Source organism: Poecile atricapillus, chromosome 4 (genome assembly GCF_030490865.1).
Source record: "Poecile atricapillus isolate bPoeAtr1 chromosome 4, bPoeAtr1.hap1, whole genome shotgun sequence".
Taxonomy (NCBI): Eukaryota; Metazoa; Chordata; class Aves; order Passeriformes; family Paridae; genus Poecile; species Poecile atricapillus.
In genome coordinates this window covers 1549094-1562509 of record NC_081252.1, presented here as the reverse complement: position 1 = coordinate 1562509, position 13416 = coordinate 1549094, and positions in this window count along the sequence as shown.

Here is a 13416-nt window from a genome sequence, read left to right as displayed (position 1 = left end):
CGCTTAGCATCCGGCTTCTGTGCAAAGCTTTCAGACTGCCAGAGGACCGCAGCTGTGGTATGCCCGCTTGCTCATTTGACGTTAGATGTCGCCTGCAAGAACTTCACCCGCATCTGGTTTATGCTGCTACCTGTTGTTAGGCGACAACAAGGGCACATGTAGCGATATGCTTTTTCCTGCCTCATTTTCCTAGGCCACGCTCTTCTGTGGCTCTTTAGTGCTCGCCAATCTCCTATGTGCGTGCCGCTGCTTCCATCTGACAAGGAGCACAGCCTTCTGACAGCAGCTTTCAGCTTGCATAAGGACGAGCTTGGCCATTTAGATGTGATGCAAATCTGTGTGTGTGTAAGGTGCACGTGCAAGCTCCTGACAAAGGTGTTCTCCAGGTTCAGTTTCTCCTTGCCAGACGCATTTGAAATGTTTTCCTCTATCATTCGCACCAAGAGTTGCAGATTGCTTAACTCAGGAGCTCTGTGAATGGAACGGCAAGATGTGTTCCGCTTTCGTCATAAACAGTGCTCCAGAGCGCTTAGCAACGGGCATATGAATCGTGTGTGCGGGATAGTGAGCAATCACGCCTAGTGCTGGTAATGCACGAGCACTGCCAAAAGGCAAAGGAAGGCGATTAGGCATTCGGCTTGTGCACAAAGCATTCAGACTGCAGGAGGACCGTAGCTGTGGTAAGCCGGCTTGCTCATTTGACGTTAGATGTCTCCCGCAAGAACTTCATCCGCAGCTGGTTTATGCTGCTACCTGTTGTTAGGCGACAAGGGCACATGTAGCAAATGCTTCTTCTGCCCCGTATTGCTATGCCACGCTCTTCTGTGGCTCTTTAGTGCTTGCCAAACAGCTCTGTGTCTGCTGCTGCTTCCATCTGACAAGGAGCACAGCCTTCTCACAGCAGCTTTCAACTTGCCTAAGAAAGAGCTTGGCCCTTTAGATGTGATGCAAATCTGTGTGTGTTTAAGGTGCACGTGCAAGCTCCTGACAAAGGTGTTCTCCAGGTTCAGTTTCTATCTGCCAGACACATTTGAAATGTTTTCCTCTATCATTCGCACCAAGAGTTGCAGATTGCTTAACTCAGGAGCTCTGAGAATGGAACGGCAAGATGTGTTCCGCTTTCTTCATAAACAGTGCTCCAGAGCGCTTAGCAACGGGCATAACGAATCGTGTGTGCGGGATAGTGACCATTCCCGCCTAGTGCTGGCAATGCACGAGCACTGCCAAAAGGCAAAGGAAGGCGCTTAGCATCCGGCTTGTGCGCAAAGCTTTCAGACTGGCAAAGGACCGTAGCTGTGGTAAGCCCGCTTGCTCATTTGATGTTAGATGTCGCCTGCAAGAACTTCACCCGCATCTGGTTTATGCTGCTACCTGTTGTTAGGCGACAAAAAGGACACCTGTAGCAAATGCTTTTTCCTGTTTCATTTTGCTAGAACACGCTCTTCTGTGGCTCTTTAGTGCTTGCCAAACTCCTATGTGCGTGCCGCTGCTTCCATCTGACACGGAGCACAGCCTTCTGACAGCAGCTTTCAACTTGTCTAAGAAAGAGCTTGGCCATTTAAATGTGCTGCAAATCTGTGTGTGTGTAAGGTGCAGGTGCAAGCTCCTGACAAAGGTGTTCTCCAGGTTCAGTTTCTCCCTGCCAGACACATTGGAAATATTTTCGTCTGGCATTCACGCCAAGAGTCGCAGAGTGCTTAACCCAGGAGCTCTGAGAATGGAGCGGCAAGATGTGCTCCGCTTTCGTCATAAACAGTGCTCCAGAGCGCTTAGCAACGGGCATATGAATCGTGTGTGCGGGATAGTGAGCATTCACGCCTAGTGCTGGTAATGCACGAGCACTGCCAAAAGGCAAAGGAAGGCGATTAGGCATTCGGCTTGTGCACAAAGCATTCAGACTGCAGGAGGACCGTAGCTGTGGTAAGCCAGCTTGCTCATTTGACGTTAGATGTCTCCCGCAAGAACTTCATCCGCAGCTGGTTTATGCTGCTACCTGTTGTTAGGCGACAAGGGCACATGTAGCAAATGCTTCTTCCTGCCCCGTATTGCTATGGCACGTTCTTCTGTGGCTCTTTAGTGCTTGCCAAACTGCTATGTGCGTGCTGCTGCTTCCATCTGACAAGGAGCACAGCATTCTGACACCAGCTTTCAACTTGCCTAAGAAAGAGCTTGGCCATTTAAATGGGATGCAAATCTGTGTGTGTGTAAGGTGCAGGTGCAAACTCCTGAGAAAGGTTTTCTCCAGGTTCAGTTTCTATATGCCAGACACATTGGAAATATTTTCCTCTGGCATTCACGCCAAGAGTCGCAGATTGCTTAACCCAGGAGCTCTGAGAATGGAACGGCAAGATGTGTTCCGCTTTCGTCATAAACAGTGTTCTAGAGTGCTTGGAACCAGGCACAGCGAATCCTGTTTGCGGGATAGTGACCATTCACGCCTAGTGCTGGCAATGCACGAGCACTGCTAAAAGGCAAAGGAAGGCGCTTTAGCATCCGGCTTGTGCGCAAAGCTGTCAGATTGCCGGAGGACCGTAGCTGTGGTAAGCCGGCTTGCTCATTTGACGTTAGGTGTCACCTGCAAGAACTTCACCCGCAGCTGGTTTATGCTGCTCCCTGTTGTTAGGCGACAAGGGTACATGTAGCAAATGCTTCTTCCTGCCCCTTTTGCTATGGCACGCTCTTCTGTGACTCTTTAGTGCTTGCCAAACTGCTATGTGCGTGCTGCTGCTTCCATCTGACAAGGAGCACAGCCTTCTGACAGCAGCCTTCAACTTGCCTAAGAAAGAACTTGGCCATTTAGATGTGCTGCAAATCTGTGTGTGTGTAAGGTGCAGGTGCAAACTCCTGACAAAGGTTTTCTCCAGGTTCAGTTTCTATTTGCCAGATACATTGGAAATGTTTTCCTCTGGCATTCACGCCAAGGATCGCAGATTGCTTAACCCAGGAGCTCTGAGAATGGAACGGCAAGATGTGTTCCGCTTTCTTCATAAACAGTGCTCTAGAACACTTGGAACCAGGCACAGCGAATCGTGTGTGCGGGATAGTGACCATTCACGCCTAGTGCTGGCAATGCGCGAGCACTGCCAAAAGGCAAAGGAAGGCGCTTAGCATCCGGCTTCTGTGCAAAGCTTTCAGACTGCCAGAGGACCGCAGCTGTGGTATGCCCGCTTGCTCATTTGACGTTAGATGTCGCCTGCAAGAACTTCACCCGCATCTGGTTTATGCTGCTACCTGTTGTTAGGCGACAACAAGGGCACATGTAGCGATATGCTTTTTCCTGCCTCATTTTCCTAGGCCACGCTCTTCTGTGGCTCTTTAGTGCTCGCCAATCTCCTATGTGCGTGCCGCTGCTTCCATCTGACAAGGAGCACAGCCTTCTGACAGCAGCTTTCAGCTTGCATAAGGACGAGCTTGGCCATTTAGATGTGATGCAAATCTGTGTGTGTGTAAGGTGCACGTGCAAGCTCCTGACAAAGGTGTTCTCCAGGTTCAGTTTCTCCTTGCCAGACGCATTTGAAATGTTTTCCTCTATCATTCGCACCAAGAGTTGCAGATTGCTTAACTCAGGAGCTCTGTGAATGGAACGGCAAGATGTGTTCCGCTTTCGTCATAAACAGTGCTCCAGAGCGCTTAGCAACGGGCATATGAATCGTGTGTGCGGGATAGTGAGCATTCACGCCTAGTGCTGGTAATGCACGAGCACTGCCAAAAGGCAAAGGAAGGCGATTAGGCATTCGGCTTGTGCACAAAGCATTCAGACTGCAGGAGGACCGTAGCTGTGGTAAGCCGGCTTGCTCATTTGACGTTAGATGTCTCCCGCAAGAACTTCATCCGCAGCTGGTTTATGCTGCTACCTGTTGTTAGGCGACAAGGGCACATGTAGCAAATGCTTCTTCTGCCCCGTATTGCTATGCCACGCTCTTCTGTGGCTCTTTAGTGCTTGCCAAACAGCTCTGTGTCTGCTGCTGCTTCCATCTGACAAGGAGCACAGCCTTCTCACAGCAGCTTTCAACTTGCCTAAGAAAGAGCTTGGCCCTTTAGATGTGATGCAAATCTGTGTGTGTTTAAGGTGCACGTGCAAGCTCCTGACAAAGGTGTTCTCCAGGTTCAGTTTCTATCTGCCAGACACATTTGAAATGTTTTCCTCTATCATTCGCACCAAGAGTTGCAGATTGCTTAACTCAGGAGCTCTGAGAATGGAACGGCAAGATGTGTTCCGCTTTCTTCATAAACAGTGCTCCAGAGCGCTTAGCAACGGGCATAACGAATCGTGTGTGCGGGATAGTGACCATTCCCGCCTAGTGCTGGCAATGCACGAGCACTGCCAAAAGGCAAAGGAAGGCGCTTAGCATCCGGCTTGTGCGCAAAGCTTTCAGACTGGCAAAGGACCGTAGCTGTGGTAAGCCCGCTTGCTCATTTGATGTTAGATGTCGCCTGCAAGAACTTCACCCGCATCTGGTTTATGCTGCTACCTGTTGTTAGGCGACAAAAAGGACACCTGTAGCAAATGCTTTTTCCTGTTTCATTTTGCTAGAACACGCTCTTCTGTGGCTCTTTAGTGCTTGCCAAACTCCTATGTGCGTGCCGCTGCTTCCATCTGACACGGAGCACAGCCTTCTGACAGCAGCTTTCAACTTGTCTAAGAAAGAGCTTGGCCATTTAAATGTGCTGCAAATCTGTGTGTGTGTAAGGTGCAGGTGCAAGCTCCTGACAAAGGTGTTCTCCAGGTTCAGTTTCTCCCTGCCAGACACATTGGAAATGTTTTCCTCTGCCATTCGCATCAAGAGTTGCAGATTGTTTAACACAGGAGCTCTGAGAATGGAGCGACAAGATGTGTTCCGCTTTCGTCATAAACAGTGCTCCAGAGTGCTTAGCAACGGGCATAACGAATCGTGTGTGCGGGATAGTGAGCATTCACGCCTAGTGCTGGTAATGCACGAGCACTGCCAAAAGGCAAAGGAAGGCGATTAGGCATTCGGCTTGTGCACAAAGCATTCAGACTGCAGGAGGACCGTAGCTGTGGTAAGCCGGCTTGCTCATTTGACGTTAGATGTCGCCCGCAAGAACTTCATCCGCAGCTGGTTTATGCTGCTACCTGTTGTTAGGCGACAAGGGCACATGTAGCAAATGCTTCTTCTGCCCCGTATTGCTATGGCACGCTCTTCTGTGACTCTTTAGTGCTTGCCAAACTGCTATGTGCGTGCTGCTGCTTCCATCTGACAAGGAGCACAGCCTTCTGACAGCAGCTTTCAACTTGCTGAAGAAAGATCTTGGCCACTTAGATGTGCTGCAAATCTGTGTGTGTTTAAGGTGCACGTGCAAACTCCTGACAAAGGTGTTCTCCAAGTTCAGTTTCTATCTGCCAGACACATTGGAAATGTTTTCATCTATCATTCTCACCAAGAGTCGCAGATTACCTAACTCAGGAGCTCTGAGAATGGAACGGCAAGAGGTGTTCCGCTTACGTCATAAACAGTGCTCCAGAATGCTTAGCAACGGGCACAACGAAACGTGTCTCTGGGATAGTGACCATTCCCGCCTAGTGCTGGCAATGCACGAGCACTGCCAAAAGGCAAAGGAAGGCGCTTAGCATGCGGCTTGTGCTCAAAGCTTTCAGACTGCCAGAGGACCGTAGCTGTGGTAAGCCGGCTTGCTCATTTGACGTTAGGTGTCACCTGCAAGAACTTCACCCGCAGCTGGTTTATGCTGCTACCTGTTGTTAGGCGACAAGGGTACATGTAGCAAATGCTTCTTCCTGCCCCTTTTGCTATGGCACGCTCTTCTGTGACTCTTTAGTGCTTGCCAAACTGCTATGTGCGTGCTGCTGCTTCCATCTGACAAGGAGCACAGCCTTCTGACAGCAGCCTTCAACTTGCCTAAGAAAGAACTTGGCCATTTAGATGTGCTGCAAATCTGTGTGTGTGTAAGGTGCAGGTGCAAACTCCTGACAAAGGTTTTCTCCAGGTTCAGTTTCTATTTGCCAGATACATTGGAAATGTTTTCCTCTGGCATTCACGCCAAGGATCGCAGATTGCTTAACCCAGGAGCTCTGAGAATGGAACGGCAAGATGTGTTCCGCTTTCTTCATAAACAGTGCTCTAGAACACTTGGAACCAGGCACAGCGAATCGTGTGTGCGGGATAGTGACCATTCACGCCTAGTGCTGGCAATGCGCGAGCACTGCCAAAAGGCAAAGGAAGGCGCTTAGCATCCGGCTTCTGTGCAAAGCTTTCAGACTGCCAGAGGACCGTAGCTGTGGTAAGCCGGCTTGCTCATTTGACGTTAGGTGTCACCTGCAAGAACTTCACCCGCATGTGGTTTATGCTGCTACCTGTTTTAGGCGACAAGGGCACATGTAGCAAATGCTTCTTCCTGCCCCGTATTGCTATGGCACGTTCTTCTGTGGCTCTTTAGTGCTTGCCAAACTGCTATGTGCGTGCTGCTGCTTCCATCTGACAAGGAGCACAGCATTCTGACACCAGCTTTCAACTTGCCTAAGAAAGAGCTTGGCCATTTAAATGGGATGCAAATCTGTGTGTGTGTAAGGTGCAGGTGCAAACTCCTGAGAAAGGTTTTCTCCAGGTTCAGTTTCTATATGCCAGACACATTGGAAATATTTTCCTCTGGCATTCACGCCAAGAGTCGCAGATTGCTTAACCCAGGAGCTCTGAGAATGGAACGGCAAGATGTGTTCCGCTTTCGTCATAAGCAGTGTTCTAGAGTGCTTGGAACCAGGCACAGCGAATCCTGTTTGCGGGATAGTGACCATTCACGCCTAGTGCTGGCAATGCACGAGCACTGCTAAAAGGCAAAGGAAGGCGCTTTAGCATCCGGCTTGTGCGCAAAGCTGTCAGATTGCCGGAGGACCGTAGCTGTGGTAAGCCGGCTTGCTCATCTGATGTTAGATATCACCTGCAAGAACTTCACCCGAATCTGATTTATGCTGCTACATGTTGTAGGTGACAACAAGGGCACATGTAGCAAATGCTTTTTCCTGTTTCATTTTGTTAAACCACGCTCTTCTGTGGCTCTTTAGTGCTTGCCAAACTGCTATGTGCGTGCCGCTGCTTCCATCTGACAAGGAGCACAGCCTTCTGACAGCAGCTTTCAACTTGCCGAAGAAAGAGCTTCGCCATTTAGATGTGATGCAAATCTGTGTGTGTGTAAGGTGCAGGTGCAAGCTCCTGACAAAGGTGTTCTCCAGGTTCAGTTTCTCCTTGCCAGACACATTGGAAATATTTTCGTCTGGCATTCGCACCAAAAGTCTCAGTTTGATTAACTCAGGAGCTCTGAGAATGGAACGGCAAGAGGTGTTCTGCTTACGTCATAAACAATGCTCCAGAGCGCTTAGCAACGGGCACAACGAAACGTGTCTCTGGGATAGTGACCATTCCCTCTTAGTGCTGGCAATGCATGAGCACTGCCAAAAGGCAAAGGAAGGCGCTTAGCATCCGGCTTCTGTGCAAAGCTTTCAGACTGGCAGAGGACCGCCGCTGTCGTAATCCCGTTTGCTCATTTGATGTTAGATGTCGCCTGCAAGAACTTCACCCACATCTGGTTTATGCTGCTACCTGTTGTTAGGCGACAACAAGGACACCTGTAGCAAATGCTTTTTCCTGTTTCATTTTGCTAGAACACGCTCTTCTGTGGCTCTTTAGTGGTTGCCAAACTCCTATGTGCGTGCCGCTGCTTCCATCTGACAAGGAGCACAGCCTTCTGACAGCAGCTTTCAACTTGCTGAAGAAAGATCTTGGCCACTTAGATGTGCTGCAAATCTGTGTGTGTTTAAGGTGCACGTGCAAACTCCTGACAAAGGTGTTCTCCAAGTTCAGTTTCTATCTGCCAGACACATTGGAAATGTTTTCCTCTATCATTCGTACCAAGAGTCGCAGATTACTTAACTCAGGAGCTCTGAGAATGGAACGGCAAGAGGTGTTCCGCTTACGTCATAAACAGTGCTCCAGAATGCTTAGCAACGGGCACAACGAAACGTGTCTCTGGGATAGTGACCATTCCCGCCTAGTGCTGGCAATGCACGAGCACTGCCAAAAGGCAAAGGAAGGCGCTTAGCATGCGGCTTGTGCTCAAAGCTTTCAGACTGCCAGAGGACCGTAGCTGTGGTAAGCCGGCTTGCTCATTTGACGTTAGGTGTCACCTGCAAGAACTTCACCTGCAGCTGGTTTATGCTGCTACCTGTTGTTAGGCGACAAGGGTACATGTAGCAAATGCTTCTTCCTGCCCCTTTTGCTATGGCACGCTCTTCTGTGACTCTTTAGTGCTTGCCAAACTGCTATGTGCGTGCTGCTGCTTCCATCTGACAAGGAGCACAGCCTTCTGACAGCAGCCTTCAACTTGCCTAAGGACGAGCTTGGCCATTTAGATGTGCTGCAAATCTGTGTGTGTGTAAGGTGCAGGTGCAAACTCCTGACAAAGGTTTTCTCCAGGTTCAGTTTCTATTTGCCAGATACATTGGAAATGTTTTCCTCTGGCATTCACGCCAAGAATCGCAGATTGCTTAACCCAGGAGCTCTGAGAATGGAACGGCAAGATGTGTTCCGCTTTCTTCATAAACAGTGCTCTAGAACACTTGGAACCAGGCACAGCGAATCGTGTGTGCGGGATAGTGACCATTCCCGCCTAGTGCTGGCAATGCGCGAGCACTGCCAAAAGGCAAAGGAAGGCGCTTAGCATCCGGCTTCTGTGCAAAGCTTTCAGACTGCCAGAGGACCGCAGCTGTGGTATGCCCGCTTGCTCATTTGACGTTAGATGTCGCCTGCAAGAACTTCACCCGCATCTGGTTTATGCTGCTACCTGTTGTTAGGCGACAACAAGGGCACATGTAGCGATATGCTTTTTCCTGCCTCATTTTCCTAGGCCACGCTCTTCTGTGGCTCTTTAGTGCTCGCCAATCTCCTATGTGCGTGCCGCTGCTTCCATCTGACAAGGAGCACAGCCTTCTGACAGCAGCTTTCAGCTTGCCTAAGGACGAGCTTGGCCATTTAGATGTGATGCAAATCTGTGTGTGTGTAAGGTGCACGTGCAAACTCCTGACAAAGGTGTTCTCCAGGTTCAGTTTCTCCTTGCCAGACGCATTTGAAATGTTTTCCTCTATCATTCGCACCAAGAGTTGCAGATTGCTTAACTCAGGAGCTCTGTGAATGGAACGGCAAGATGTGTTCCGCTTTCGTCATAAACAGTACTCCAGAGCGCTTGGCACCGGGCACAACGAATCGTGTGTGCGGGATAGTGAGCATTCACGCCTAGTGCTGGCAATGCACGAGCACTGCCAAAAGGCAAAGGAAGGCGCTTTAGCATCCGGCTTGTGCTCAAAGCTTTCAGACTGCCAGAGGACCGTAGCTGTGGTAAGCCGGCTTGCTCATTTGACGTTAGGTGTCACCTGCAAGAACTTCACCCGCATCTGGTTTATGCTGCTACCTGTTGTTAGGCGACAACAAGGGCACATGTGGCAAAGGCTTTTTCCTGTTTCAGTTTGCTATGGCACGCTCTTCTGTGGCTCTTTAGTGCTTGCCAAACTGCTATGTGTGTGCTGCTGCTTCCATCTGACAAGGAGCACAGCCTTCTGACAGCAGCTTTCAACTTGCCTAAGAAAGAGCTTGGCCATTTAAATGTGCTGCAAATCTGTGTGTGTGTAAGGTGCAGGTGCAAACTCCTGACCAAGGTTTTCTCCAGGTTCAGTTTCTCCCTGCCAGACACATTGGAAATATTTTCGTCTGGCATTCACGCCAAGAGTCGCAGAGTGCTTAACCCAGGAGCTCTGAGAATGGAGCGGCAAGATGTGCTCCGCTTTCGTCATAAGCAGTGCTCCAAAGCGCTTAGCAACGGGCATATGAATCGTGTGTGCGGGATAGTGAGCATTCACGCCTAGTGCTGGTAATGCACGAGCACTGCCAAAAGGCAAAGGAAGGCGATTAGGCATTCGGCTTGTGCACAAAGCATTCAGACTGCAGGAGGACCGTAGCTGTGGTAAGCCAGCTTGCTCATTTGACGTTAGATGTCTCCCGCAAGAACTTCATCCGCAGCTGGTTTATGCTGCTACCTGTTGTTAGGCGACAAGGGCACATGTAGCAAATGCTTCTTCCTGCCCCGTATTGCTATGGCACGTTCTTCTGTGGCTCTTTAGTGCTTGCCAAACTGCTATGTGCGTGCTGCTGCTTCCATCTGACAAGGAGCACAGCATTCTGACACCAGCTTTCAACTTGCCTAAGAAAGAGCTTGGCCATTTAAATGGGATGCAAATCTGTGTGTGTGTAAGGTGCAGGTGCAAACTCCTGAGAAAGGTTTTCTCCAGGTTCAGTTTCTATATGCCAGACACATTGGAAATATTTTCCTCTGGCATTCACGCCAAGAGTCGCAGATTGCTTAACCCAGGAGCTCTGAGAATGGAACGGCAAGATGTGTTCCGCTTTCGTCATAAACAGTGTTCTAGAGTGCTTGGAACCAGGCACAGCGAATCCTGTTTGCGGGATAGTGACCATTCCCGCCTAGTGCTGGCAATGCACGAGCACTGCTAAAAGGCAAAGGAAGGCGCTTTAGCATCCGGCTTGTGCGCAAAGCTGTCAGATTGCCGGAGGACCGTAGCTGTGGTAAGCCGGCTTGCTCATCTGATGTTAGATATCACCTGCAAGAACTTCACCCGAATCTGATTTATGCTGCTACATGTTGTAGGTGACAACAAGGGCACATGTAGCAAATGCTTTTTCCTGTTTCATTTTGTTAAACCACGCTCTTCTGTGGCTCTTTAGTGCTTGCCAAACTGCTATGTGCGTGCCGCTGCTTCCATCTGACAAGGAGCACAGCCTTCTGACAGCAGCTTTCAACTTGCCGAAGAAAGAGCTTCGCCATTTAGATGTGATGCAAATCTGTGTGTGTGTAAGGTGCAGGTGCAAGCTCCTGACAAAGGTGTTCTCCAGGTTCAGTTTCTCCTTGCCAGACACATTGGAAATATTTTCGTCTGGCATTCGCACCAAAAGTCTCAGTTTGATTAACTCAGGAGCTCTGAGAATGGAACGGCAAGAGGTGTTCCGCTTACGTCATAAACAATGCTCCAGAGCGCTTAGCAACGGGCACAACGAAACGTGTCTCTGGGATAGTGACCATTCCCTCTTAGTGCTGGCAATGCATGAGCACTGCCAAAAGGCAAAGGAAGGCGCTTAGCATCCGGCTTCTGTGCAAAGCTTTCAGACTGCCAGAGGACCGCAGCTGTGGTATGCCCGCTTGCTCATTTGATGTTAGATGTCGCCTGCAAGAACTTCACCCACATCTGGTTTATGCTGCTACCTGTTGTTAGGCGACAACAAGGACACCTGTAGCAAATGCTTTTTCCTGTTTCATTTTGCTAGAACACGCTCTTCTGTGGCTCTTTAGTGCTTGCCAAACTCCTATGTGCGTGCCGCTGCTTCCATCTGACAAGGAGCACAGCCTTCTGACAGCAGCTTTCAACTTGCTGAAGAAAGATCTTGGCCACTTAGATGTGCTGCAAATCTGTGTGTGTTTAAGGTGCACGTGCAAACTCCTGACAAAGGTGTTCTCCAAGTTCAGTTTCTATCTGCCAGACACATTGGAAATGTTTTCCTCTATCATTCGCACCAAGAGTCGCAGATTACTTAACTCAGGAGCTCTGAGAATGGAACGGCAAGAGGTGTTCCGCTTACGTCATAAACAGTGCTCCAGAATGCTTAGCAACGGGCACAACGAAACGTGTCTCTGGGATAGTGACCATTCCCGCCTAGTGCTGGCAATGCACGAGCACTGCCAAAAGGCAAAGGAAGGCGCTTAGCATGCGGCTTGTGCTCAAAGCTTTCAGACTGCCAGAGGACCGTAGCTGTGGTAAGCCGGCTTGCTCATTTGACGTTAGGTGTCACCTGCAAGAACTTCACCCGCAGCTGGTTTATGCTGCTACCTGTTGTTAGGCGACAAGGGTACATGTAGCAAATGCTTCTTCCTGCCCCTTTTGCTATGGCACGCTCTTCTGTGACTCTTTAGTGCTTGCCAAACTGCTATGTGCGTGCTGCTGCTTCCATCTGACAAGGAGCACAGCCTTCTGACAGCAGCCTTCAACTTGCCTAAGGACGAGCTTGGCCATTTAGATGTGCTGCAAATCTGTGTGTGTGTAAGGTGCAGGTGCAAACTCCTGACAAAGGTTTTCTCCAGGTTCAGTTTCTATTTGCCAGATACATTGGAAATGTTTTCCTCTGGCATTCACGCCAAGAATCGCAGATTGCTTAACCCAGGAGCTCTGAGAATGGAACGGCAAGATGTGTTCCGCTTTCTTCATAAACAGTGCTCTAGAACACTTGGAACCAGGCACAGCGAATCGTGTGTGCGGGATAGTGACCATTCACGCCTAGTGCTGGCAATGCACGAGCACTGCTAAAAGGCAAAGGAAGGCGCTTTAGCATCCGGCTTGTGCGCAAAGCTGTCAGATTGCCGGAGGACCGTAGCTGTGGTAAGCCGGCTTGCTCATCTGATGTTAGATATCACCTGCAAGAACTTCACCCGAATCTGATTTATGCTGCTACATGTTGTAGGTGACAACAAGGGCACATGTAGCAAATGCTTTTTCCTGTTTCATTTTGTTATACCACGCTCTTCTGTGGCTCTTTAGTCTTGCCAAACTGCTGTGTGCGTGCCGCTGCTTCCATCTGACAAGGAGCACAGCCTTCTGACAGCAGCTTTCAACTTGCCGAAGAAAGAGCTTCGCCATTTAGATGTGATGCAAATCTGTGTGTGTGTAAGGTGCAGGTGCAAGCTCCTGACAAAGGTGTTCTCCAGGTTCAGTTTCTCCTTGCCAGACACATTGGAAATATTTTCGTCTGGCATTCGCACCAAAAGTCTCAGTTTGATTAACTCAGGAGCTCTGAGAATGGAACGGCAAGAGGTGTTCCGCTTACGTCATAAACAATGCTCCAGAGCGCTTAGCAACGGGCACAACGAAACGTGTCTCTGGGATAGTGACCATTCCCTCTTAGTGCTGGCAATGCATGAGCACTGCCAAAAGGCAAAGGAAGGCGCTTAGCATCCGGCTTCTGTGCAAAGCTTTCAGACTGGCAGAGGACCGCCGCTGTCGTAATCCCGTTTGCTCATTTGATGTTAGATGTCGCCTGCAAGAACTTCACCCACATCTGGTTTATGCTGCTACCTGTTGTTAGGCGACAACAAGGACACCTGTAGCAAATGCTTTTTCCTGTTTCATTTTGCTAGAACACGCTCTTCTGTGGCTCTTTAGTGCTTGCCAAACTCCTATGTGCGTGCCGCTGCTTCCATCTGACAAGGAGCACAGCCTTCTGACAGCAGCTTTCAACTTGCTGAAGAAAGATCTTGGCCACTTAGATGTGCTGCAAATCTGTGTGTGTTTAAGGTGCACGTGCAAACTCCTGACAAAGGTGTTCTCCAAGT